General features: G+C 34.1%; 1 protein-coding gene across 2 annotated transcripts in view; it reads right to left on the bottom strand.

Annotated features, from left to right (window-relative positions):
• The window catches only part of LOC111045576 (gastrula zinc finger protein XlCGF57.1-like), a 39,986-nt gene that overhangs the window by 18,484 nt on the left and 12,165 nt on the right, over nucleotides 1–9,337 (bottom strand). The window lies entirely within an intron of this gene.

Below are 9,337 nucleotides of genomic sequence, written 5' to 3'. Positions count from 1 at the left end.
TCCAATTCCGGCCAGCTGCAAGATATTTTGAGTTCCAGATATTCCCAATTCATGCGACCCGAAAACTTGGGAGTGTTCTCCTATCAAGCAACACCAAAACCAGCTCTGTACCTTATTTAATAAGATTTATATGAATTTTCAAAGTTGTAGAGTCCTTTTTGAATTACCCATATATGATGAAGAAAGATAGCAGAACAGCGTTGCTGATCCTCTGTATTGTCAATGCCTTCTATAGAAGGTAGCTGATACAGGTTAATTGATGTAATATTAACTGTTCATAATTTAAAATAATCAATTATATTTTATTAAGCAAGAAATTATATTTTTAATAATAGTTCATATAGGTAATCAAGATCTAAATACAAGACATACCGATATGGTAGTTTAATTAGAATGCCATGGGTGTTGGGAAAAACTCAGTACTATAGTATGGTCCACGTTATAATGGCAGTGTAGGAAGATAGGAGAAAAGGGTTGCCAGATCTCAGCCTTGCCACCCAAACAGCTGATACTGGTATATCTGATGAATTTAACTGTGCATTATTGTTGAAAATTGTTAATCATATTTTATTTGTCAAGAAAATATATTTTTTAAAGATGTGATAATAAATTTTCATGATTGAGATTAAATATTTTGTCAATTAGTTGAATTTCCACATTGTTGATAAATGTGGACCTCACTATACCAGTATAATGGGGTGCCTACCAACTGACCCAATTCCCATTTGACCCAACCTACCACTTGACCCAATTTTTTTAAATCGAGAAAAGCCGCGAAACCACTTGACCCAATAGACATCTGACCCAATATACCATTTGCCCCAATATTATAAACATCACAAAACCATCTGACCCAATTGACATCTGACCCAACCTACCACTAGACCCAACTACTGTGCTGCGCTCTGGTGGCATAGTTTATGGTGCGCAAAACATCAATGCCTTCTTGATGAGTGGTACTCCTTCGACAACTTCAATAAATAACTCAACTGAGAAATGCAGTCTCATAAGTACCGGTAACCGAGAATTGTAGGGTACTATATCATGGAGATTATCTGATTTTTTTTTACAAATTTCGTTGTGCAAATTGTTTATTTCTCAGTAAATAAATAGTACAACCAGAAACATAGCTTCTGAAATATTCATAAAACTATGTAGGTAGGCTACTCTAAATCGATGTATTCTAGAAACACTTATCCAAATTTACTGAGGGAAGAAACTTGTGAGGAAATTTTTCAAGGCAGATTCCATCAAAGTCATTCTCTACAATTATTTATGTTGTAGGTTTTAACCTAGGTTATAAGGAATGTCCATAAATATTCATTTCCAATTTCTATTTCTAATACAGTAACTCAATTCCATTGTCTTACAGAACTTATATTGTAGGCTGTAGGATACCTGTCAACAGCTTTTTTCTGACTTAATGAAAACTATGATAGCAACAATAGACTACAATACTTGGAGTTAGGTAAAATCTAGTTGTGAAAAGTTACCTATATCAAATTGAATAATCATCAATCATTTACTGATTGATAAGATGCTTTTATGGTGGTTTTACCAAATCTAATAACCTCATCCAAATTTAATAATACAGATCTAACCTCAAAATCACAAAATAACACAAATCTAACCTCAAAGATAGCAAGAACTGTCAAAACAGTTGTGCTTGGTTTCAAGGCCTTCTAGACTTTTACCTGAAGAGTAGACCGTAGGTAGAGAGTAACCAAGCCTGGAACATTGCAGACGTTTTGCCAGAGTGCAGCACAGTAGTTGGGTCAAGTGGTAGGTTGGGTCAGATGTCAATTGGGTCAGTTGGTTTTTTGATATTCATAGAGTTGGGACAAATGGTATATTGGGTCAGATGTCTATTGGGTCAAATGGTTTCGCGGTTTCTCTCTATTTTAAAAAATTGGGTCTAGTGGTAGGTTGGGTCAAATGGGAGTTGGGTCAGTTGGTTGAGCCCCGTATATGTAGCCTACTTGATGAATACAAAATTTTTACAGCAATATCATTACACATCTTGAAAATTTTAATATTAGAAAAAAAAACTCGAATCAAACTCTAAGGGTCGGTTTATGAGCTCGGGATTTTGTAGTCTGAGGATTCCGTAATCCCTGGCGTAACGAAGTCCAGGACTAAAAAATGGGCACATGAGACAGGGCATAAGCTTGGATTATCTTTGAGCTGGCGCAACTTTAGACCATGGAGCAACTGTAGAATTCACAGGGAATTCTTGTTGTAATGTTGGCAACAGGTGATTGGAAGCACTCTCACCTATTATTTGTCTTCGTCTTTCGTGTATTCCTTCTCACTTGGAAGTTCACTGTCAACATTCGTCTATAGTTCACATTTTCAATTATAAAATAATCAATAATTATTTATAATAATAATAACCAATAATAATTTTATCAATAATCATCCCACACCTTCTTATAGCTTATACATTGAAATCATCCACATGTTTGCACAACCAATGAAGTTACCTCTATTAAGAAGAAGGTATTACCTCTATTATTAGAAGAAGGTACTTGTATAACATTTTCTACATAGTAATTTCAATATACAAGATTATTACCTACATAATTATTCACTTTATGGCGAACTAGTTTATTGTAATAATGCAACAAACTTATAATATCTCATTGTGATACATAATATTGAATATAATGGATTATTGAACGAGCATTAGCTAAGTTCTCACTTTTGACTTACTGAAGGCCAAAGTTGTTTTCTGTCTGTTTGTATGTTCAACAAGAACTTTAGAGAGAATTGATCAATTATCTTCAAATTTTGAACACAAATTCTTCGAACCTTTTTACAGGTCAAGTTCGTTGGACAATAAAATTGACTCACTCTTTCATCCTTTTTCAGGATACAAAAATAACATTGAAAGTGCATAAAAGATGTGTTTTGATTTATCATTCAGCTGGAATTATTTGCATGCTATTTTTGTAATTTTTTCATTCATTTGAAAAAACTGATGCTATTTGGGTGATATCACACAGACTGTCATACAGACAGACTTTATGCGTCCACACATGATTTCAGCTGAATAATACACAACTTTAATTTATAAGTTCTATAATTCATAATACTACTTGTGATAGCAGTTACTATGACAATTTTTTTTTCTTCTAAGTGTTGAATTTGTGAGTAGAAGCTCCTATTAGTGTTTACTAACACTTGATTATTAAATGTATAGGTATTCATTCATTTAATTTCATAAATAACGAAATCCATAATGAATCTTATACTGGATTAGATTAGAATAAATTAATGTTTATTTTAAATTATCTATATCCATTATGTAGTGTGTCATTCTTGTGTTATACGCTAAATTAAAAAAAATATTTTTCATGGCTTCCTTGTATTGGTCTTTTTGAGTTTGTCATTTGCTTGTAATTTTGTTACTTTGTCTTATCGTTTGTAAGTATTGAGATGTGACCTGTTTTCCTTACCTAGTTATTCGAACTCACTGCCAGCGCACAAGTTTTCTTTGCCGGTAGTGCCATTTTGTAAGTTAGAATATTTTTTTTATAATTCATTAGTATCTTCATAATGTTGAGATCATTGAAACGGTTTGAGATGTGCGGGTTTTGCCATTCATTTTCCTTTGAAATTCTGTATCGAAGTCATGTATCACATGACCACCTCCCTGTTTGAAACTATGAAGTTGGATTCGAATGAAGTTAGATCCTTATTATGGAAAAAAGTTTTGAAGCTACAGAAAGTATTTTTTTCAATTCGAATAGGATTACCATGGATTCTACTACTGTAATATCATACTTGTAAAAGATATATTCAGCTGTTTCCATAATAATTCTCACCAGATCTGTATTATTACAAGTTGCGGAACTCGGAGATCAATACAACAGTATTTATGAGCGAGTTTTTCAACCCAGGGAGTCTCTAGTAGATATATGATGAATATATTGAATATCATGGAAATAATTTTGGTTGTTTAAGTTGTTTTTTGCATTTACTGATGATATTGTGTTGGACATGAGTGAAACAAGTAATATGGTTTTGAGGGTAATGAAATTGTTCAGAATTCAAAGATGATCCCTAATATAACATTCTCTTTTGTCAAAAACGAAACAATAATGAGTTATTGACTTAATCCCGGACTTAAACCTTCCCTCTAGCAGGTCTAAGTTGAAGTCTAACAACATCATATTTCTGCCCAATATTATCTGATTTAAGCTCGGACTTTGACTCATAAGCCCACCGAGATTATCTTTTAGACCAGGGTTAAACCGTCGTTGTTCTCATAAGCCCAACTTTTTAATCCTCAGGTTTATCCCTGCGACGCCTCTATGCCACGGCTCAGCCAGACCTGAGCTCATAAAGCTGATTTTTAGACCGCAGCGCAAAAACCGGTTATTAATCCTGGACCACGCCTCGGGTCAGCCAGACCCGAGCTCATAAAGCAGATTTTTAGACCACAGCGCAAAAACCGGTTATTAATCCTGGACTAGAGATAACCCGGACCTAAGAAGCAACCAAAACAGCTGAAACACAAGGAATAAGCCCAACATAAATATCCTCGATCATCGACCAAATAAATTTAGAAACTCTCCAATTTGCACAGGATCACGATTCGTCAACCTTCTCCCACTAGGCCTACATCTCAAAACTATTAAGAGCAAATGATTGTTACGGAATTGAAATATTTGATTGTAAAGCTGCATTTACACCAAAGTTATTAACTTAATCCTTATAGATTCTATTAGATTGAGCATAACTTATCATACACATGATGAACATAATTATATAAATAATATATAATATATTATATGAGTTTGTCAAGCTCCGTTCAATCTAATAGAATCTATAAGGATGAAGTAATTAACATCTTGTATAACTTTGGTGTAAACGCAGCTTATGACATACTATACAGTCTGAATACATAGAGGGTGCATCATCAACATTTGTGGGGTTGGATTATTAGTATTTGACAATTCCCCGGTCTATTGACTGCTGAAGAAAAAAAACTGAAACTGAAACAATTTTACCATTTTTTCACCTTCCATTGGTTCATATGCTCTTAGAATTACTTCCAACTTTTTTACTTTCCTTGCCCTATCATCATAGTTGAGGAAAGTATTGCTTTCCAAAATAAATTGAAACTTTTCTTAATAGATGGTTTTTAATTTACAAGTTTTTTGACTTCTTCTGACAATAATTGAAAAAAATAATTTCAACTATTTCTGAGAAGCTTTCACCACCCACTCACCTTTTAAAACAAAAAGTTTCTAGCATTACTTGATAATTGAATTTTCGTTGACTGGGAAAACCAGATAGGCAGTGCCAAGGAATCTTGGAGTAGGCCTACCTCCACACAGACTGGTATGATGGCAGTGGATGAATGCTGATCCTTCACTTCTGTCATCGAATAGATGGGCCGTTCTACCAGTTGCTCCTTTATCATGCATTTGAACATCTTTTTTCGCCACACTTGGATGTAATGAGCTGGTTTACGTGCGTCATATGGAGGCCGAAAATGATTGTTTTCCGACCAGGCCGGTAAAACTTTATGGCCCTAGGGCTGTAAAATGACCTTGAATAACAGCTGATCGTGTCCGATCTCACAAAAATCATAGAGATAATCTCATAACGACTGTAATAATCTATATAATTATGTATCGTGAATCATGGTATCATGTCTATAATATATTTTATAAATTACTGTTTCATAATTTAATATTTATTATTGTGTTTTTGATATCAAACAATAGAATACAATGATATCTCCATAGCCTCAACAATATAATGTTGGCTGCATTGTCCATTGTCAGAAAGGTACGTATCGCAAGTATTTAAAAGTGAAGAATCAAATTTGAAATCAAAGTACAATAATTGTATCAATAGACTATTTAAAAGTGAGGTAGAGTAATAATTGTTTCTTTTTTATTATCGAATTCCACTTCCTAATGCAATACAATCAACAATAATAATAGGAAAATACAGCAAAGATCTAAAGTTTAAGGTAAGCCTACTGGTGAAACTCAGCCTTGACTGAAAAATTCCTAGTAATTTTTCCGTAATTCATTATTAAAACTTTTAGATAATTTTTCTTCAATATCAAACCATATAGAGAAAACATTAGGCCCACTCAAGATTGAATCTTCGAATGCTTTCTCTATGATTTAACTATTTTCAGAGCAATATTTTGTTGTGAAAATGCCGGCAAACCAGCTTCAAGTTTGCCACTATACACTATATGATAGTAGCCTACATAGTACGTTTCCTGACTTACAGGCCTCTACGATCAACAATACACAATGGCCGAGAGCGTAAAGGTGTAATACATCAGAACTCAAAGCTCAGTGAATTACAAACATGATCTAGGTTTGAACCTCGGTCAATGACATTTTTTTTGTTGATGAATTTTGACTTTTATTAGCTATTTTTTATATTAGTTACCGTAATTAAAATTTCAATCAATTTTTTAGATATATTTTGAGACAAAACTGTGAAATATGCAATTATATTAATTTTTTAATCACATTATTTCAAAATAGTAATGACAATTCTATTCATCCATCTATCCATGAGATATTGCACCAGGTGCAAAGCGTGAGCTATAAAAATTCAAACAATTATTCGAAATATTAATAGTATAAAAATATTGTCACTATTGTAAATTATTAATTAGTAATATTGAAATTAATTGACAGTGAAAGTTGTCATAACCAAGATTCAAACTATCAAAATACACTGTTTGAATTTTATTTATTTTCCAATTTCTTATAATATTGGGAAGTTTTTTTTTTGGTGTGGTGAAAAATAGCGTTCGCAACACGGGCAAAAATGTTTTTCCGGCTCTCAAACGCTTCAAGTTCTCGACTTCGTCTCAAACTTGAAAACCGCGATCTCGAGCCGGAAAACGTACATTTTCGACCCTAGGTGCGAAATATACTATTTCAGCATTCTTTACAAACTTGGGGAGCTGATTGAACAATTTAGGCCTATACTCCTTACAAAATTACTCCTGACTTGGAGGAATATGCAGCACAGAGAAATGGAGAGAGATCAGCCAATTATACTGATTAATAGAGTCATAGGTAGAAGCGCAGTAGCCAATTTGTCGATTAGAGTCAGTCAACTGAATGCTTCCAGAGAGGAAACTCCATAAGTTTAACATGAGCGCTTGAATATTCACTAGAAATTAGAGAATGGCTGGTGTAACTGGCCGGTTCAGAACGGTGACTTCGTCGCCATTGTATCCCTACCTCTGTATGCCTTCTCTGCTGCGCATGTCCCTCCCAAGTCCATATAGTCCAGTCAAGGACTTTTCACACTTTTCGAATTTCCCTACACCTTTTGCAGCAGCTTTCATGTTGAGTGTGAAATCTCCATTTTTGCAACAATAGACCAATTATTGACAAAGGAATTTGGAGGGAATGTTTTAAAAATTTTTTGACTTTGCAGCTTTTTGAGACTAGTTAGGAGGAGAACATATCAAAAGTCCCCAATCCTAACTCATGTGCTAAGGGGATGAGGGTGGTTTAAAAGTTGAATTTTTCAGCGTATTGCTTTCACGCTCATATCTTGAGAACAATGCGTTAAACCGACATGACTAACTATTCAAAAATGAAGCTTGATAAATTCTCTACACCTTTTTTTCAGTGGAATTTTGTGATATTCCAAACAGTTCCCGAGATATTCGCTGTTTAAGGTGTGTGGTTGTAAAAATAACAGGTTTTTATCCAATGTTTTGTCTTTTAGAGATTATAACTCTCCAACAATGCATAATAAAGACTGATGCTTATCGTAGGTTTGTATAGCATTTAATTCTCTTTGAAATGATGTATTATTTCACTTCTCCAAGTTTTCCTTTCATTGTTATAGGAGCTACAATGTAGTGGGTGAAATTTTCATTGCTGGAACAAGTGACAACTCAGTGGTTCCACACCTTCAACAGAGGGGATAAAGATGCGCATTTTTGCTATGTTCACCTACTAACCAGTCAAAATCAAGCTGTAAAGTCAAAAATTGTGTCACAGACACTCCCTTAAAATGTCATTGTCAAACAATAAATTGTTGCAGCAATGAAAATCGCACCCCCTACATTGAAGAAGCTCCTATAATAATGAAAGGAAAACTTGGAATAGTGAAATAATAAATCATTTCGAAGAGAATTCAATGCTCTTCAAATCTATGATAAGCATACGTTTTTATTATGCATTGTTGGAGAGTTATAAGCTCTGAAAGACAAAACATTGGTTAAAAACCTGTTATTTTTACAACCACACACCTTAAAGAGCGAATATCTCGGGAACTGTTTGGAATATCACAAAATTCCACTGAACAAGAAGTGTAGAGAATTTATCAAGCTTCATTTTTGAGTATAAGTGCTGCTATGTGGATGCATTTCTGAGTCCCAGTAAATCTGCTACAGAGTATATCTGCACCTGGAGTTTGGTGAAATGCACATTGCTCCTTTTCTTTTGTCTACTTTGTCTTTATATACAGGGTGTTTCAGAAGTAGTGTCGAGAATTTTAGGGTATTGTACCTGGATGCTAGGAGACTACAAATGTCATATTTGAAGTGTCCAAAACTCAGCGGTTATCCTTATAGCTGCCATTTTGTTTTTTTCACTTAAAAATTTTTATCTCAAGAACGAAATGTTGTATTGATCTGAAATTTGGCATGAATATTTATGCTATAAAGACTCAACTCAACTATAAAAAAAAAAAAAAATTTTTCGTTGAAATTTTTCAAAATGGCGGCCATTTTAAATTTTTGATGGCGAATATCTCGAAAACCGTCCATTTTACAGAAAATTTACAAGAGACAAAAAAGTTAGCAAATTTTTTCACGATTCCAATGATACCTAATTTATTAAGATTGGTCGAAGAATAACAGAGAAATTAATTTTTTTCGTACTGCATGCATGACCACTTTTCACCATTTAAAGATCAATATTAATTTTTTTTATAATTTCATGAAAACCGTTCTTATTACAGAAATATACAAGAATAACTTTCCTCCAAATTTTATTTTACATTGAAAAATATTAATTTCACTCAAATCGGTTCACTGATACTAATGCAGCAATTGCTCAAAATGCCGTCCTTCAACTTGATTACACAGTCTGCACCTTTCAATCATGGACCGTCGAACTGCTATAAAAGCATTTTCATCATCTTGAATGGCACCTGCTGCAGCAACCACTCTTGCCACAAGGTCTTCTTCGTTTTCTACTGGCGTGCTGTAAACAAGGTCTTTCATATGGCCCCAGAAAAAAAAATCTAAAGGGTTGAGGTCAGGTGAACGTGCGGGCCACGGTACTGGTCCACCCCGCCCAATCCACCGCTGACGATAGGTCAT

This window comes from Nilaparvata lugens, chromosome 14 (genome assembly GCF_014356525.2).
Source record: "Nilaparvata lugens isolate BPH chromosome 14, ASM1435652v1, whole genome shotgun sequence".
Classification (NCBI taxonomy): domain Eukaryota; kingdom Metazoa; phylum Arthropoda; class Insecta; order Hemiptera; family Delphacidae; genus Nilaparvata; species Nilaparvata lugens.
This window is presented reverse-complemented; position numbering and strand designations above follow the sequence as displayed.